The sequence below is a fragment of the Microcaecilia unicolor genome, chromosome 1 (genome assembly GCF_901765095.1).
Source record: "Microcaecilia unicolor chromosome 1, aMicUni1.1, whole genome shotgun sequence".
Taxonomy (NCBI): Eukaryota; Metazoa; Chordata; class Amphibia; order Gymnophiona; family Siphonopidae; genus Microcaecilia; species Microcaecilia unicolor.
Genome location: NC_044031.1, coordinates 66,658,993 through 66,679,371, shown reverse-complemented (window position 1 = coordinate 66,679,371; position 20,379 = coordinate 66,658,993). Strand labels below are relative to the sequence as shown.

The following is a 20,379-nucleotide window of genomic DNA, read 5'->3' as shown; positions in this document are numbered from 1 at the left end:
GTTAGTATGATTTTATATTTAATCCTTATATTTAAACTTTTTAAAGTTTTGTATTTGGAATTTTGATTCTTTTGTGTGTGTGTGTGTTGTTTTGTGATTTTAGATGTTGTGACTCCTGACGCAGGCACCAGTGCTACAACATGGACCTGTGTTGAGCCTTTTTTGGCAAGCCTCTTGATGCATATTGTATGGTTTTTAGCCACATTGAACTGACCACAAGAGAATAAATTCTATTTTTTTTTTTAACTTGGCTAGTCAAATCTCCCCATAGGTGCCCAGAAACTCCTTTGCACAGCTCAGCAGTCAGCAGCTGCTTCCAGAGCTGTCAATGCAGGTACTCTGCAAATGCTCAGTTTTTGTGCATGCGTAGAGAGGCACCAGTAGTTAGGAAGCAGCTGCCGACTGCTGAGCTGTGCGCAGGAGTTTTTGGGCGCCTTCAGGGAGATCTTTAGTTGATGGGGCTTGGGAATCTCTGCCAGCTCAGGTACGTATATTTTCTTTTAAAGATTGAGTGTGGGGAGGGGGGCTGAGAGGATAGGATTACCATATTTGCTCCCCCCAAAAAGAGGACACATGCCCCACCCGGCCATGCCCTCTGCCACACACCCCACCCCGTCCCATGTCACATACCACCCCCACCCCTTTCACCGCCTCCCGTCAACCCTATCCTCCCCTCCCCTTATTATACTGCCCTGGTGGTCTAGTAACCTCTTCGGGGCAGGAAAGAGCCCCCTCTTTCCTGCCTGGTGCGCCTGCATACTTCTCCTTGCTGACTCTGGACTCGGCACGATCCAAAATGGCCGCCGAGAGTTGAAGCGGCCTTGTGAAACTTCAACTCTCAGCAGCCATTTTGAAACGGCGCTGGGACCGTCAGCAAGAAAGTAGTATGCAGGCACTCCGGGCAGGAAAGAGGGGGCTCTTTCCTGCCCCAAATAAGTCACTAAATCACCAGGGAAGTATAGTAAAGTAAGGGGAGTGGAGGATAGGACACCACTAGGCCCACCCACCCGCCATCCCGTTTGTCCAGAAATCCGGACTAACGGGCAGGCTGGCAAAACCAGCCTGGTTGCCCGGCCATGTCTGGGTAAAACCGGACATATAGTAACCCTAGGAGAGTACAGTTAATACCCACTCATTTCCCCCTTAGACTCACACAAAATCTGATCTGTCTATGCTACTGGCCCAGATTCTATCCCCTTATTATTCAAAACCATTTAAATGGCACTTAGCTGGCTATGCAGCGATATTCAGTGCGAGATAGCTGGCTGTGTCTCACTGAATATTGAAGGTTAGTGCTTAGTGGATAGATATAGATATATTTCGCAATATAACCAGCTATCTACTGATTTTCAGCGCATTGCTGGCTAAGTTTAGTGGCCAAATCTGGCCGTGTCTTATCAGGGCTATCTTTGGCTGGTTTCAAGTTAACTTGCTAGTGCTGAATATCAGCTTGGCTAGTTAAACTGAAACTGGCTAAAAATAAACCGGATATTCAATGTCGGTGACCGGAAATGGCTCAGCATTGAATATCCAGGCTCAGCACCGACTACGGGAGGCAGCCCGACTACCTCCTGCAGACTTTGCACTGTGTAAGGTATACATGTATTTACAGAGTAAAACTTTGGTGGCATTTTGGCATGTACACACACATACATGTATATATGCCATCATTCTAAACATTTCCATACGTAACTGGCACATAAATGTTAACATCCAGTTTACAGAATTATCCCCTTAGCAGATGAATATTACCACAAGTTATAAATCTAAGTGGTCCCACCACCGGAATCAAAAATTATCTGTCCGAGTGCCACAGATTTTTCAAAACGAAAGCTCCTTAAGCTTCCACATACAGAGAGGTCCATGTTCAGTAGTACTTATGTGGTAGGTAGTTGTGCTGACAGCCTATTATTTACTTCACGTGGCAATCCTAACCCTGGAGAAAACTGAATGCTTGGCAATGTTTGAAACTCCTCCAGAGACCTGTGTAATGAGGCCTTGAACATTCACACAGAATAACACCTTTGCATTATTGTAATACAGCTCCAGTATTATCACAGTGATTGCATCCAGGACCCTACCTTCACTGCCCAAAAAAGTGGAGTTTATTTTTTTAAGCAGGGGCCATTTTGGATCCAATAGAACAGAAGAGAGCCCAGACTGATGCGGTCTAGCTCTGGAGAGGAAGGATTAATTCTAACAAGTGTTTATTCCAGTTGCTCCAGAAGTGTGTCTGTGAGTGAGAGTGGGGTAGATGTGTGGCAGATGTGCTGAGGTGGAGAGGACACTTTCAGCCTCTCACATCATATCCCACATTCTGTTCCTCCCTCCGTAAACACACTCACATCGTCTCCATATTCTCTCCCACAAACCTCTAATCCATCCCTACCCTCTTCTACTTCCTCTCCCACATTTCTTTCCCCCTCCTTCTCCTATCACCATATCTCCCTCTTTTTTTTCCTGCCCCACTTGCATAGAACCCCCCCCCCACTACCCCCCACCACCATCATCTATTGCGTGTGTCTCGGTCTCATCTTCAGTTCTTCAAGCTTGAAGAATCCTACCAGCACTGCTACCTCTGTGTTCTGAGCTCTTGTTACAGGAATAGTGTACAGTTCTGGTGCCTCCAGACATGGATGGCAACATCAGAGAGAAAGAAAAAGAAGCAAGAGTAGCCAAACTGGGTCAGATCAGTGGTCCATCTAGCCCAGTATCCTGTTTTACCAACAGTGGCCAAGCCAGGTCACAAGTACCTGGCAGAAACCCAAATTGCGGCAACACTGCATATTACAAATCCCAGGGCAAGAAGTTGCTTCTCAATAGCAGACTGTGGACTTTTCCTCCAGGAATTTGTCCAAACCTTTTTTAAACCCAGAGACGTTGACCACTGTTATCAAATCCTCCGGCAAAGAGTTCCAGAGCTTAACTATTCATTGAGTGAAAAAATATTTCCTATTTGTTTTAAAAGTACTTCCTCAAGTGTCCCACACTATTAGATGTATGCAGTGCTGTACACATTATATGGAGGTACTTTCTCTATCCCTAGAAGGCTCACAATCTAAGTTTTTGTACCTGCTACAACAGAGGGTTAGATGACTTGCCCAAGGTCACAAGGAGCTGTAATGGGAATTAAACCTAGGTCACCAGGATCAATGCTCACTGCAGTAGCCATTAGGCTACTCTTCCACTGGTTCACAGGCCTCGAAGAACACTGGTCTAAAGGAAATTTAAATACAGGACCTATGCTCCTGTGTAAAATATGGCTCAGGATTTATCAGTGATAACAACACTGAATTACAGAAAGGAAAAATGCTGGGACAAAAACATTTTTATTTTTGCATGGGAACAAATTTTGCTATATCTGCCACCTTCTTTTGAAAAATGTGTGTTTCTTTGTCTTTTGCTCCCACTTTCCTCACATTTTGTCTTCTTAGGGACTGATGCACCCAAAGATCCTATACCACGTACAGCTGGGGTCAGATTCCTCATTGTCTTTAATTTAAGTTATACACTAATGTTTTCTAATCTCAAAAAACAGTACATAAAAGCTACACCTAAAATGAAGGTAGAAGACAGCCCGAGGATGACACACATGAAAGACTGCATTTGTATTAAACAGTCCATAGAAATTGTAATTCCGCTATACAAACTGAGAAATAATTGTACTCAAAGGGACCTGTTACCCAGGGACCACAGAAAAAAACATTCTCCACCGCTAGGTTTTTTTTGCTAGGGTTATAGATATGATTTAGGTGCCATAGGAAGGCGAGAATAAAAGGAATTACTCTATAATGAAAGCAAGCAAGCAGTGGAAACACAATATGATCGTCAATCTTGTTTTTAGCCAGTGGGTGATCTGAGGAAAATTGAGCAATTAGGGAAATGAGAGATGATCCACGTGTTCAAGTTGTGCACACTCAGCTGCTCACCGCACACAATCAAAGAAAAAAAAAAACATGAAGAGACACCTTTAGCAAAGATCAGCACTAGTATTACGAGTTTGGTGCTGTTGTTAACTTCTCTCTTTTTTTTTTTTAACCTATCATCCAGGACTAAATCTGTTAAAGTAGGAAATAATGCTGTTTTTTGTGGAAAAACAAAATGGGAGAAGGATGTGATTCCTTGTCCTGCATCATATAAAGTTTGGGATGGCAGCAGTAAAGGGAGTTAAAATGGACAGGAAAAATGAAAGAATATTCCTATCAAAGATCAAGTTATTATGGTGATTCAATCATGTTTTTCACATCTTCGTTTGCTGTAGAGACTAAAGTCTATGCTCATATTATCTGATTTTCGAGGGGTAATTTGTAGTGTACTTTTGTCTAGATTAGACTATTGTAATGCCTTGTATCATGGCTTATCTGGGACCAGGTTTAAGGCATTGCAAACAGTACAACATGCTACTGCAAGGCTTGTGGTGGGTGTCTCGTGGATGGGGACAATTTTGAAGTGCTTCCATTGGTTGCCAGCGAAATACAGAGTGAAATTTAAAGTCCTGTATTCTGTGCACCGGGCTTTAAATTATTGCACACCAAAATATTTGAAGGACGTGGTTTCTATGTACCGCCCAGGAAGAAAGTTAAGATCAGAGCGTGAGAGAGTAAGGCACATAAGGCTAGGCATAACTGGAAACGCTCCCTCACTGAGACTGCAGTTCAGCCGCTTCACGGCAGGGGGCGCTAAACCTGCCGTGCCAGAAACTGAACTGCAGAGGCAAATGTGCAGAGAGATGTTGGGCTGGCTGGCCAGGAGGGTGGGGCTTGACAGGGAACAAAAAGTAAATGCCCTCCAGAACAGGGAGGCCCAGATACAGAGGTCTCAGAAGGAGACAGACCCCGATACAGAGGCCCAGGAAAGGATGAACTGAAGCCCCAGCATACACCCTTTACTGAATGTTTCTAGCGGCTGTGACTTGGCTGAGGTATGTCAATCTTTTATTTGAGGATTTTGAGTCATGTTCTGAGATCTGGCTAGGACCAGACCTGGAATTCCAAAAAAAGAGAGAGAAGTTATAAACTGTGTTTGGGGCATGACAGCCACAGGCTATGGACTGTGCTTTGGGTCCTTTTGGCCTCAGGCCCACGCTAAGAATGTTTCGGGGCTCATTTTCAAAGCATAGGTTACTGTGTAACTTTGTAAGTCTAAGTGCTTTGAAAATACACCTTTTATCCTGCCAGTGAAGCAACAAGCCCAGATTTAAGTAAATAAAACATTAATTTGATGTTTATATACCTTGTCTGGCTGAGTTATTTCTGGGGCCCACCCCATACCCCTGGGCCGGGGTCTCACACAGATCTGCAATGAGGCTATCCTTGGATCCAATTCTGCAAGTGCATTATTGTGATACAAAAGCTGCTGCTTTTTCGATAGCAGGAATCCAAAGGTGGAATGCACTAGTGGGACAGTTGCATCTATGTCATGTAGCATCGCAATTAAAAAAAACTCCTTATGATTCAGTTATTTGTAGATGTTTTCTCTAAGGTAGTGGACTGGCTTGATAGTGCTTTCATTCTCTGTTTGTTTTTTTAATACATAGTTAAAATGTTAACTGTGTTATATTTTAAGTGACGATTTTTACTGTGTATGTTTTACTGGATACCGCTTAGTTGTAGGCGGTATACAAATAAAATAAATAATGAAAACCAGAAGCAATACTGGAATGTCCCATGCAGAACTTCATTTTGGGGATAATGTTTTTTCCTCCCCAAAGTTTCAGGCTCACTTTACCTCACAAAACTTCAAAGGTACATTTCCTAATTTCTTGTCCTCTCTGATGGGAAAAAATCCCTTTTCCTAACTAAGAGGCCCTTGTACTAAGCTGCAGTAAGCACTAAAGCATGCTTGCTGCAGGTTAAAAACCGCTACCACAGGGTGTACTCAGGCACTCCCCCAGCAGTTTTGGGATCAGCGCACGCTACCCATGCACTAAAAAATAGATTTTATTTTTCAGTGCTGAGGGCATGTTTGATAGTGGAGAGTAGGCATGTACTGCTTTAATCAGTTAGCACAGGTGCATCATCGAACGTTGATTAGCACGTGGTTTGTGTATCAGCTCATACCACCTAGAAAATAGGCGTCAGTAACTGCTCAGATGCTAATGTTTGTGCCATCCTGCCAATATGGCAGGTGGTACCATAACCTGGCCAAGCTTTCACTCCTGAGAGATGGAATGGGGGAGGGTGGAAAAGGAAAGGAAGAGAAAGGTGTAATTGGGTAAGCCAAGAGGTTAAAGGGAGTGAGAGGTTAGTGGAATGTTAGGAAGGAATGGAAAATGATTGGTTTTGGGGGGGGGGGGGGCGGTAGCCAATGGGATTTGGGGTTGCTGTGTGGAAAGGAGGATTTGGGCACAAAGTTATTGAGGAGATTGGAAGCAGGATGGTGAGGGTCATTCCTCCACCCATCCACCCTTGGGTTAGAGGTGATGGGTTACAGTTTGGGGTTTAGTTTGTCACAGCAGGAAAAATTGAGTAAAGAAATGATGTGAGTGAAGAGACAGAACAGGATAAGAGACGAGGGTTTGGTGCAGGTATTTCACTATCATGGAGCCTGAAGGAGGAGAAGGTGAAAGGAAGGGTCTTGTCTCACCGCAGATCCTTTCATTGAGGGATGTTTTGATTTGTCAGTGAAACATTGTTAGTTCGATACAGTCTAACACAATGAGAATTGCAAAATGTTCAATTACTATTCAGTGCTGAATGAATAAGTTGAACAATAAAGCTGCGACCGGCTTTGCCACAAAGAAAGTTTTGCTGGTGAATTCTTTACTAAGAAGGGGTGATGAATACGAGTGAAAAAGACCTGCGCTGGGGATAACACTGGCCACTTTTTAGCACAGCTTAGTAAAAGGGCACCTAAATGTTTTCCTAAGTGCATAGGCCATTTATTTTTTTTAATAAATGCATCACTGTGTAAATAGTCATTTATGTGTGTATAATGCATAACAATGTAAATACTGATTTCAGAAATTCACTGCTTAAACGGAGATATCCATGTCAGATAGAGACCTTACCGCCAGCCATTGACCTGGTGGTCAAGACTCACGTGGTAACCAGGTGGTAATAACCTACGCGCGCCAAATGCAACTTGGCACGTGTCTGTTACGTGCACCCGAAAAAAAAAATTTCAGACGCACGTATCGGACGCATGCCAAAAATGAAATTACCGCAATAGCCATGCAGTAGTGGGGCGGTAACTCCATTTTGGCACATGTTGGGAATGCGTAGACGCTTATGAAGCTTAGTAAAAGGACCCCTCAGAACATACGTATTGCCATACCGGGACAGACCAAAGGTCCATCAAGCCCAGCATCCTGTTTCCAACAATGGCCAATCCAGGTTACAAGTATCTGGCAAGATCCCAAAACAGTACAATACATTTTATGCTCCTTATCCTAGAAATAAGCAGTGGATTTTCCCCAAGTCCATTTTAATAATGGCTTATGGACTTTTCCTTTAGGAAGCTATCTAAACCTTTTTTTAAACTCTGCTAAGCTAACTGCTTTTACCACGTTCTCTGGCAAAGAATTCCAGAGTTTAATTACACGTTGAGCGAAGAAATATTTTCTCTGGTTTGTTTTAAATTTATTATTTTGTAGCTTCATTGCACGCCCCCTAGTCTTGGTATTTTTGGAAAGAGTAAACAAGCGATTCACTTCGACCCATTCCACTCCACTCATTATTTTATAGACCTCTATCATAACTCCCCTCAGCTGTCTTTTCTCCAAGCTAAACAGCCCTAGCCACTTTAGCCCTTCCTCATAGGGAAGTCGTCCCCATCTCCTTTATTATTTTCATTGCCGTTCTCTGTAATCCAATTCTACTGACCCTATAGTAAACAAAACTTTCAAAAATAAAAGTTGATCCTCCAGACTTTTATAGCTTTTATCTTTGTTATTTGTAACCCCATTTTTGGTACCTTTACTGATTCATTATAAATTTACTACTTAGTAGCTTCATTGTGTGTCCCCTAGTCCTTGTATTTTTAGAAAGAGTGAACAGGCAATTCACGTCTATAAAATCCACTCAGTATTTTATAGACCTCTATCATATCTCCCCTCAGCTGTCTCCTCTCCACGCTGAAGAGTCCTAGCCATTTTAGCCTTTCCTCATAGGGAAGGTGTCCAACCCCTTTTCGTCACCCTTCTCTGTTCCTTTTCTAATTCTGCTATTATCTTTTTTTTGAGATGTGGGAATCAGAATTGCACACAGAATTTGAGGTGTAGTGCCACATTTTCGTTGGTGTGAATGGAGATGCATAGTTTTAAGTGCTGGGATATCGACTAAGTGTATTCTATATACTCTACCTAAATCGAGGCGCCACTTATAGAATACACTTAGTCAAAAATTATTTCCGCATGGATTTTTCTAGGCGCCATACATAAAATCTGGTCCTAAATTTCTTGTCATTTGGACGACTAATCTCTATGGGCCTGATATTCAGTGCATGTTAACCAGCTGGGAATGGCCGCTGACCAGTTAACTTGCGTCTCAGCAGATAACGGGTGATTTTCAGCAGCATTTAACCAGTTATTGTTGCTGAAAATGCCTGGTGTTGATAATAAAGCCAGCAATGTTGGGGGCATGACCAGTTAAGTCCCGATATTTGGAACTTAAATGGCCAGGCGTAACGGCCAGATAAGGCCACATAAAAAGCAGGCCTATCTTTGCCAGCTAAGCCATGGCCAGTTATGTTTGAATACTGACTTATGCAGTTATGCACTAGCCGGCATTGAAAACCCCGGATATTCAATGTCGGTTGCCTGATACGGCCCAACTTTGAATATCCGGATGAGACATCAGCAGCGGGCAGTCAAAGCGCTGCCCGCCTCCTGCTGAATATCGAGAGATATCTTTCTAGTGGAAATACTACCTTACAAAAGCTTGATAATGTCCTCTCAAGTAGGCAATCCCATTAATTGTGAAGTACTGAAAACGGAGTGCTATTTCTACAGAAAAACAAAAGTTCATAGTTCTGCAGAAAAAACAAATGTTCACAGTGCTCAGTTTCAGACTTTTGAGTCTTTCTTTTAACTCTGTGTTGTGTCCATGGTGAGCATATTTAGAAGATACGAAAAAGTTACTTGTTGATAAAGCTGTAGAGCTTCTCCATTTATTTGCCAGCAGCTTAAAAAGCCAATTTTCCATAGATTGCCAATTATGACTGCCCTTTGCCAACTTTCACAATGTGCTTTGCAAAAAGATTGCTGAATGCAGGGCCTTTAGTAAAATACAAATGAAAAAAAATGCATATGTTTTGCAGTACACAGAGAGGGAACTTGCAGATATGGATAGTAACGAAGTACTTGTACTTTATTACAGTACTTAGGTAAAAGTTACTTTTTTTGTCATACTTTTTACCTCTAACTCGTTTCAAGTAAGCTGTACTTTTGAACTTAGGGCCTGTTTACTAAGAGAGGCATAATCGAAAGGGACATCCTCGTTTTGATTTGGACGTCCTCGCAAAACGACCCCCATCCAGGGGCAGGGAAACCCGTATTTTCAAAACAAGATGGAAGTCCATCTTTTGTTTCGATAATACGGCCAGGGACGCCCAAATCCTGAAATTTGGTCGTCCCTAGACTTGGTCGTTTCTGATTTTCGGCGATAATGGAAACCAAGGACGTCCATCTCAGTTATGACCAAATGCAAACCATTTGGTCGTGGGAGGAGCCAGTACTTGTAGTGCACTGGTCCCCCTGACATGCCAGGACAGCAACCGGGCACCCTAGGGGGCACTGCAGTGGACTTCATAAATTGCTCCCAGGTACATAGCTCCCTTACCTTGTCTGCTGAGCCCCCCAAAGCCCCCCACCCCAAACCCACGACCCACAACTGTACACCACTACAATAGCCCTTATGGGTGAATGGGGGCATCTAAATGTGGGTACAGTAGGTTTGTGGTGGGTTTTGGAGGGCTCGCTGTTTCCTACACAAACAGGGGGGGGGGGGCCTGGGTCCACCTGCCTGAAGTGCACTGCACCCACTAAAACTGCTCCAGATACCTGCATACTGCTGTGATGGACCTGAGTATGACATCTGAGGCTGGCAATAAATATTTTTAAAGATATTTTTGAGGGTGGGAGGGGGTTAGTGACCACTGGGGGAGTAACGGGAGGTCATCCTCGATTCTCTCCGGTGGTCATCTGGTCATTTTGGGCACCTTTTTGTGCCTTGGTCGTAAGAAAAACATGACCAGGTAAAGTCGTCCAAGTGTTCGTCAGGGATGTCCTTGTTTCTTTAGATTATGGGTCGAGGACATCCTAGTGTTAGGCACGCCCAAGTCCCGCCTTCGCTACGCCTCTGATACACCCCCTTTAAGCTGTCCCTGCGATGGAGTGTAGTTGGGGACGTCCAAAATCGGCTTTCGATTATACCAATTTTGATGACCCTGTGAGAAGGACGCCCATCTTCCGATTTATGTCGAAAGATGGGCGTCCTTCTCTTTTGAAAATCAGCCCATAAGGCACGCTAGCGTTAATGCGCACTAATGCTAGAGAAACCCATATATTCCTATGGGTGTCTCTAGTATTAACGCATGCTAATTTTTAGTGCACAGAAAAATGTTAGCGTGCCTACAGCGCGGCTTAGTAAACGGGGCCCTTATTAGCGAAGTACAAGTTTAGAAAGGTTTTTTTTTTTTTTTAAGTATTTTCTAGGCCTCTACAATTTTCCAAGACAGGAAAGCAGTAACCAGAAAGAGGGGCCAACACAATTAGAAAAATTAAATGGTCAGTAGCCATGTTAGTCCACTTTGGGCCCTGTTTACTAAGCCGCGCTGTAGGCATGCTAACTTTTTAGTGTGCAATATTGCTACAAACACTCATATATTCCTATGGGTGTCTTTAGCATTAGCGTGTGCTAATTTTTAGCACACGCTAAAACATTAACACGCCTATAGTGCGGCTTAGTAAACAGGGTCCTTTAAAAGTTAATAAATATCTATTAAAAAACAGAAAATAAAGTGACACATTTATATTGGACTATATACATTTTTGACTAACTTTCAGAGACCAAAACCTACTTCTTCAGGTAGGGACAATATACTGCTGTAATAGTATGTGTGTCCTGACTTAAGGAAGGATGTTTTCGCCTCCAAAAACTAGTTAAATGCAATAAGTTAGTCCGATAAAAAGGACTAACCTTATTTTCTGTTCTTGTTTTGTTAATTTTTAATGTAGCAATTGGAATATTATGTTTTTGAAATTTAAATCTGCTCTCTTTATATTTTGCACAGTACAAAGGGATGTTTCTCTGGTTTTTCACTGTATGCAGAGTATGGCTTCTTGTGGGTTCAGTTTAATTTTTGTCTACTATATTGCTATTTTTAGTTTATGGTTACTTATTCTGTACTTTATGAGGAGCTACTTCTGTTCATGCGTGAAAAAGGTCAGGTATTCTGTTAGCATCAACTGTATCTGTAGGAGTAATCTGAACTAATCCAGCTTGTTTTGTTTTCCAATAGGTATATTAATGTTCTTCTACTCACTGCAATGTCCAGGGTGTTGTTTTTTTCTAGGAAGGACACAAAGTTAGCTTGCAAACATTCTAGATTCTGTGGTCCAACTTGTTAAGAATACTTTTTACTTTATAATAAAAAAGTAGTTTTAAGTACTTTATTACTTTTGAGTATTTTTTATAAGACTTTACACTTTTACAGTACTTTTTCTTTTAACTTAAGTACTTAAAAAAAAATAATGATCCCATCTCTGGGAACTTCCATGCACTTTGTAAACAGCATGCATAAATTGAGAGCTATTGTGTACTCCAACAGCAGCTACGGAAACAAGAAGACCTTCTACATTAATTTATAAAGTGTGCCCTCTTTGTATACAAGTTGCTGAGGAAATTGGGTATTCCACATATACAGTGACTGATAGATGAAAGATTAAGGCCAACGGTTCCACAGCATTTCAACTTACAGCACATGAAGAAAAGGATGAAACTGAACCATATAGATTTCAACTGTTTCAAGCTGGTCAGTGTCATGGCCCCGGGCCATGCCCCACCTCACCTGCAGGCCTTAGCGGAAGGAGCAGAGTCAGGACCACAGCCTCGCAAAGGGGCTCCCAAGGTTGGTTGGGCCACCAGTGGCACAGCCTTTGGCACTCCAGAGCACCGCTCCTGCCCGGCCTCTCTTGCCGACAGTGTTTCTAGGTGTGTGCGTGCCCCAGAACGTCCTTTAAGGGTCCCACGGAGAGGCAACAGGCCGGGCGCTCCTGCCCCCGGGCTCATTTAAGGTGAAAAGGCCCTGCCTCTTACTTCCGTCATAAGGGGTCTCTTGAGTCTGCCTTGCCTTGACTCCAGACCTGCTTGTCTTGCCTCACCTAGCCTCAGACCCTGCCTTGGTTCCAGCCTTGCCTCAGACAATGCTGTGGTTCCAGCTTTTGCCTCGAGTCCTGCCTTGCCTTGAGACCTTGCAGAGTCTTCAGTCCCAACCTGGATTTCTGTTAACCCAGACTCTGGTTGCTACTTTGCCTAGTCCTATGCCTAGCGTGGGTGCCTTGCCTGCCACCAGTCGGGGCCCGGGTAATCCTTGGGCTGACCGGGTAAGCACCAACTCGGCTGAAGCCCAAGGGCTCACCTTTCCTGAAATGTTTTGAGCTTCTCCCTAAATTCATCCAGGGAAATCCATTTGATTTACCACAATAAATCTAGGAAAAGAAAAAAGCTAAGACAAAAAGTCTAATACAAATCTGATAACTGAGGTACACGTTCAAATCATCCAAGGCTGATCTGCCTATCTGAAAAGATCCAATTAAGATTTCTTAATAGCCCAAAGTGAATTTTGCTGATCAAGGTAATTTTCTTCAAAGTAAAATGCCTTGAGCCCATATCAACCATACAGTTTCTTAGTGCATCTGGTTCGCTTAAGGTCCTATCCAGTATGCTGCACTAAAAGGAGAGCGCATGCAGTCTTCCAAATTTAACATATGCACATTAAAATAGGCTTTAGCTACAGACGTGACTAAGCTAATCACACACACAGATGACAGTGGACCTAAATTGACTACACTGATGCAATTGTGGACATAACAATGTAACATTGAGGGTGCTGTGCAGTTCAGGAGGGGAGGGGAAGATATTTTGATTGGTAAGTTGAATACTGTCAGCAATACTTGGGAATGATATGTGGTTATAACCAAGACTCCATTATGTTTGGCTGCCTATATGGTTGGCATGGTGGAGACTTGACAATCAGCATTTAAGCATGGGCGACTGGAGCCCACAGAGCGGTGGGCGTGGATCAGGCCACCTTGTTGGGCAGACTGGATGGACCGTGCAGGTCTTTATCTGCCACCATTTCATTTACTGTGTAATTCCGAGTTCTCCATAACTCTCCCACTCCCCATAAAAATCCCCCCTTATTTATTTATTTATTTATTTATTTGTGACTTATATCCCACATTTTCCCACACATGCAGGCGCAATGTGGCTTACAGAGAATTAAATAAGAGTACAAACTTAACAGTTTAGGCAAGCATAAAGAAGTGAGTAGGAGGGAAGAAACTAACAAAGTGAACTAGATAGGGTAAGGAACAAGGGATGCTTTAATCAACATGGTAAATTGAGGGGTAAGTCTTAGCAAAGAGGAATGTCTTTAACAACTTCTTAAAAAGGGCATGGTCCACTTGAGTTTTAAGGTGACGAGGTAACGTGTTCCAGTATTTGGGACTCCAATAACGGAAAGACGAGGCGAAGATTTTCTTATACTTAACTCCCTTACAATTCGGAAAATGGAGGTGGAGATAGGACCGAGCAGCAGGGTTGGCATTTCTAGGCGGAAGATCGATCAAGGGAAGCATGTATTCCGGAGCAGCCCCATAGACGATTTTATGTGTTAGGGAGCAGATCTTAAAAGCAATGCGCTCCTGTACAGGCAGCCAATGAAGTTTAAATCGCAGGGGGTCGGCGTGTGCGAATCTCCTTTCGTTTAGGATGAGCCTCGCCGCAGTGTTCTGAGCCGTTTGGAAAGTTTTCAATAAGGAGGCCTGGCAGCCCACATAAATACCACTACAATAATCCAGGTGGGATAGGACGAGCCAATGGACAAGGGTACGAAACAAGTCTCTGGGAAGGAGGTATCTGATGCGTCGAATCCCCCACATGGCCTGGAACATTTTTTTGGAGACCAAGTGTACATGATCAACCAGCTGGAGATGTGAATCCAGATGCACTCCTAAAAGGCTCAGGCTGTTTGCAATCGGGAGGGCAGAGCCCAGGACTGGAAGCATTGTATCAGTTACGTGAGCGTGCGTGGACGAGAGGATGAGACAATGTGTTTTTAAAAATCCCCCCTTCTGGATTCTCTCCTCAGTGATAACCAACCCCCTGCAATGTACCATCCCAGCTGTTTCCTCTCAACTTCTGAACTGATTCTCATACCAGACTATGGCTTGTCATCTTGGAGTTTACTGGATTTGAACACAGGTCATGAGTGCAGTATGCAAGTGACCTACTGACAAGTCCTCTTGCACAGTGCCATAGCCTCATGGTAATGCTAACATGCAGGCAAGTGATATATATTTGACTCTTTGGTATATATATTTTTTGATGTATTTATAGTATAGCAGCTAAAGTGCTCTCAGGACATCCAAATAACGGTAATCCAAAAATATAATCAGAGAAGATCTTTTGCAGGAACTACCTATTCATTGTATTCCTGTCCTAATCATGTTATTATCATTATTATTAATGTTTTACACTATTAATCTTCATTTTAACAGTAGCAATTTCCTAATAATATTTTTGACTTATGAAGACCTGCTCTCCCAGGTACAGGAGATATGTTAATAAGCACACTCTGGTATGATTATATCATTCACTGAGATGCACATGAAAACATTCTCTGCCTATAAATAGGCTACGTGAGGATCAGAATGAATACAACTGGGATTATTCTCTGCTCTGGGCTTCCAGAAGAAATGTATCCTGATCAGCCTGGATGGATTTTCTTAACAAAAAAAAATATACTTGTTCTCTGTCAAACATACAGCCAGGTTTGAACAAGTTTTCATTTAGCAAATATAGCAACAGAGAAGAGATTAGGCATGTGCATTCGTCTGAAATGACAGGGGAAATGAAATGTCAGTGATATATCCAACGTCATTTCAAATAGTTGGAAAATAAAAAGCAGCAGAAAAAAACCCATGTAATTTTGTGCTTTTTGTATGGCTGCATTTCAATTAAAGTTTTTGAATAATGATTAATTGCACAATTAAAGGTATTTTATTTCCCACTGCAGCTCCTTGTGACTGTGGGCAAGTCACTTAACCCTCCATTGCCCCACGTACAAAATAAGTACCTGTATATAATATGTAAACCACTTTGATTGTAACCACAGAAAGGCAATATATCAAAGCCCTTCTTCCTTCCCTGCCCTGAAAGACTGATAATCTCCCTCCATCCTACCACCAGATCTATCTCCCTTCTCTTCCTTTCCTCTTCCATCCAGGTCCATGACCTTTCTTTTTTTCCTTAGGTCCATTTTCTCTCTGTCTCTCTTTTTCCCTTTCTTCCTCCTTTCCATTGTCCAGCACCTATCCTTCCCCCTCCTCCGTCCCCATGAGGAGTGACACAAGCTCTTCTGTCGCTGCTGAAGCTTACCAGCTCTGCCATAGCTTCCAACGGTGGCCCCTCTAGTTCTGCTTATGGGTCAGCGGCTCACTCTCATCCCCTTTCCCCTGCTGGTCTACCTTAAAAGTGGTCTTCTGTTGGTCCCCTGCATTGACAGTTTTGCATATGCTGCCTGTTCAAAAGCTTGCTATCTGGCCTGTTGCGCCTCTTCTGATATCACTTCCTGTTTGTTCACAGGCAACACAGGTCAGAGGGAAAATTTCAGACCAGGCTGTAGGCAGTGTATGTGCAGTGCTGCCACTTCTAGAGACCAAAAGACCATCAGCTTGGAGAAAAGACGGCTGAGGGGAGATATGATAGAGGTCTATAAAATAATGAGTGGAGTAGAACAGGTAGACGTGAAGCATCTGTTTACTCTTTCCAAAAATACTAGGACTAGGGGGCATGCAATGTAGCTACAAAGTAGTAAATTTAAAATGAATCGGAGAAAAAGTTTCTTCACTCAATGTGTAATTGAACTCTGGAATTTATTACCAGAGAATGTGGTAAAGGCGGTTTGCTCAGAAGGGTTCAAAACAAGGTTTGGATGGCTTCCTAAAGGAAAAGTCCATAGACCATTATTAAAATAGACTTGGGGAAAATCCACTGCTTATTTCTGGGATAAGCACCATAAAATGTTTTGTACTTTTAGGGATCTTGCCAGGAATTTGTGACCTGGATTGGCCACTGTTGGAAACAGGATGCTGGGCTTGATGGACCTTGGGTCTGTCCCAGTATGGCAATATTTATGTACCATCTTTATGGTAGACTGGTTTGCTGGTGGGGATGTTGAATTGAAGGTGGGATAAAGATGCCAGATTGCAGCGAGGACCGGGATTGGGAGTGAAAAAGAACAAAAGAGATGTTTGGAGGAGACAGGAGATGTTGCAATGTGATTATTATTTTTTTAATCATAATTAATGCATTAATCTCAGAGTTAACTGTGATTAGCTTGCAGTGCTAATTTTTTTCATGTACCTTCAATAATGTGCACTATTTATAAATAGTGCACACTGTTCACAGAAGTGTGTGCACACTTTCCAGATAGTGCATACATATACAAACCATGATTCATGTGCACAGTATCGGGAAAGAATGTGTACTATTTTGAAAGAGTGGGCATTCTTTTTTTGCAATTATATAACATAATAATTTGTACCGTCATCGTTCTATCTATGACTGGCTGGGTTCATAACATCCTGACGTCAGCAAGCCTCCAGCATACCCTTCCCTCTCACTGTCCCGCCCTCGCGTAAAGACGAAAAGATGTCAGAAGAGGGCGGAACAGTGAGAGGGAAGGGAACGCTGGAGGCGAGCTGACATCAGGATGTTACGAATGCAAGCAAGTGAAAGCAACAGAACGCTGGAGGAGAGGGGACGTGAGCCCAACCTGCCTGTAAGGAATGCTGGATGGCAGGGCAGGACACAGGAGAATCGCCAGGGAGGGCAAATCATGGGACACGGATGGCAGGGCAGGGCAGAGGACATGAAGGGGAAGACAGAATTGTGGGGGAGGGGAGGGCAGAGCAGAGGAGAATCACTGGGGAGGGCAGAATTGCGGGACACAGATGGGAGGGCAGGGCACAAGGCAATGGCTAGACATGGAGGGGAGGACAGAATTGCAGGACATCAAGGGGAGGAGAGGGCAGGGGAGAATCGATGGACATGGATGGGATGGAAGGAGAGGGCAGGGGAGAATCGATGGACATGGATGGGATGGGAGGAGAGGAGAGAATCGATGGACATGGATGGGATGGGAGGAGAAGAGAGAATCGATGGACATGGATGGGAGGGCAGGGCAGAGGAGAATCGATGGACATGGATGGGATGGGAGAAGAGGAGAGAATCATGGGACACAGATGGGAGGGCAAGGCAGAAGAGAATCAATGGACATGCATGGGATGGGAGAAGAGGAGAGAATCGCGGGACACAGATGAGAGGGCAGAGGAGAATCGGACACGGAGGGGTGGGCAGAGCAGAGGAGAATCGCTGGACATGGAGGGGAGGGCAGAATCGCGGGACACTGAGGGGGCAGGGCAGAGGAGAATCGCAGGACACCGAGGGGGCAGGGCAGAGGAGAATCGTGGGACACCGAGGGGAGGGCAGAATCGCAGGACAGAGGGGAGGGCAGAATCGCAGGATACGGAGGGGAGGGTAGGGCAGAGGAGAATCGCTGGACATGGAGGGGAGGGCAGAATCGCAGGACACTGAGGGGGCAGGGCAGAGGAGAATCGTGGGACACCGAGGGGAGGGCAGAATCGCGGGACACCGAGACGGCAGGGCAGAGGAGAATTGCTGGACATGGAGGGTAGGCCAGAATCCTGGGATACTGAGGGGAGGGCAGAGAAGAATCACTGGACATGGAGGGGAGGGCAGGGGAAAGAAAAGAAATTGCTTCGACGAGAGCCTTAAAAACATAATCACCATTACAAGATAGCCTTGCTAGCGCCAGTTTCATTTATCATTTCCAAATAACAAAACAAGTTAAACCAGTAGTTTAGGAAAAATGGAATAATGAACAATAAAGAAGAAATCAACTTTTCAAGGCAGTACAAACCTTCCTTCTTAGACCACAATTAAGTAGGGCGAGTAGCAGTAAGACCAGGAAATTAAAAGAAGCAAAAAAATATGAAAAGAAAGGCCATTAACATGACATTAATCCCATCCTTACAACCTTAACCTAACAAGCATAGGACATTCTGTTTGTCATCGTCTTAAAGTCCAGAAATGTTTTTAACTGTTGAGGCTGAAAAAATGTATGTCACACCCATAAACTTCACCAAGCATTTACAAGGGCCTTCCTTCCATTCTGATTCTGTTTATTTTTTTTTAATAGGATTCATTTACCGCCTTTTTGAAATAATTCACTCAAGGCGGTATTCAGTAAAAATAAATCAAACATAAGCAATAGACAATTACAGCACAATATGTAATAGAATATTTTAATAGACAGCGTAGGGTTTAAGTAAAGATGGAACATACAGATAGGTAAGAGAGTAAGAGGAGTTAGAAAATAAGGTGACTAAAGAAAGTTGCACATGAGGTCAGAGAGATGATTAAATGTTATCTCAGATAAGGTAGGAGTGGATAAACAGGTTGCCTTGTTGAGATTTTGTCTTGATATAATACAGACTTGGCAAAAGAAATATTACTCTCCCTCCCTCCCAATCAGTGTCTGGTGTAGATCCTTTGCTGCCTAAAATCACACTCGGTACACAAAAACGGCTTTCCTCTGGTATGTTTTTCTGATGTACTCTCAGATACGGTTTTTCACTGACATTTTTGATGCACTCAATCCATTAGTTACATCCAGATAAATCCAGACTTTCCTTCCACAAAAGAGAGTCTGAGAGTTCCTAAAATACAGTCTCAATGGCATTCAAGGCTTTCTCAAAAACAAAAGATGTAATCATCGTCATCTGAGTTTTCATTCAAATCTTCTGGTGAAGCATCTTGTGCCAAGGCCTCACTTGGGCCTCCCAGAGGGTTAGCAGGAATATGGCATATTTTGTTCAAATGAGGTATAGTATCAGAGGAAAATTTCAGAACTTCCACCAAATATTTTCTGAAGCAATCTGCGGGAGAAATCTCAAGGGCTTTGGTAAAATTCAAGAGACCTAAGTTCAACCTCCTATTAAATTTTCTATCTGCTCAGTCTTTCTGTGAATCAGAGTCATCCTCAATTAAAGCTGAAGATAACTCTTGCAATGATTTAACATCAGTCTTAATAGTATATATCTGCTCAGAAAACTCATTCCTTGCATCTTCTAAATTCTTTTGTCAAAACATCTATTTTACTCACTAGAGTTGTTACTTCCTTTGAGGATTCTCCACAGTAATGTCCATTTTCTAAAGAACCTTCCATATGTTCTCCTGCGAAGGCATCACAACTGACTCAGACACTGCCTGCACTGGCAGCCAGTTACTGATGTTACTTCCCTCCATGCCAACTCCAGTAGTTGAATTCCCCCCAGCATGGGGTCCCACTCGAACAACTTCTGTAGGGGGGAACCTCCATTGCACTGCCAGTTCAGCAGGGTGTGGCGGCTGAGCAAGCTCCAGAGGGGATAAAGTGACATCCAGCCCAATAGCTGAGGGTTCTTCGTTCATCGCAATTACCGGGCTCATTCCTCTGGTAGAAGAGGCAGGAATCCTGGCTGCGTACCACATAATCAACTGCTGCACAGGAGAGGAAGTTTGGGTGGCTGAGGAGACTTCCCAAATGACCTCCTTCCTCTTATTATGCAGCATAGCTTGGAGGAAAAACTTAGAAGCAGCAGGTAACAGATGGCCAACTCGCAAGACAGCTTTACGCCACCACCACCATCTTGGCCACTCCTCAGTATGGCACTCTTAACGATATTGCTCCCATGACATAATGAACCCTCCCCACCCCCCCCCACCCCCCCCCCCCCCCCCCCCCCCCCCCACCCCCCGCAAATAAAATGAACATTCCAGGAATGACACAAACTCGTGTGGAATTTATCCACAGTTTTGGATTGCAGGCTAAGCTGCAAGCCTCCACTGAAGACATTAGGGGCAAGACTGCAGCAAGCAGGGCAGCAATGAGCTCAACAAAAGGACAAGACAAGAGACAACAGTAGGGTGGATACATGACATGGAAGCCTACTGTAAGAAGTTAGAAGACTGCAAAGATGATCAAGAAAAAAAAGAGGATGCCAAAACAATATGAAAAGAGTGAGGCTACCTGAAAGCATCACGGAATAGGGTTTAAAAAAAGGTCCTTTGTGGCAAAGCAGATCCCAGA

General features: G+C 43.5%; 1 protein-coding gene across 1 annotated transcript in view; it reads right to left on the bottom strand.

Moving 5' to 3' along the window:
• LOC115466700 (sodium channel protein type 5 subunit alpha-like) overlaps positions 1-20,379 on the bottom strand; it is an 858,490-nt gene that overhangs the window by 676,561 nt on the left and 161,550 nt on the right. The window lies entirely within an intron of this gene.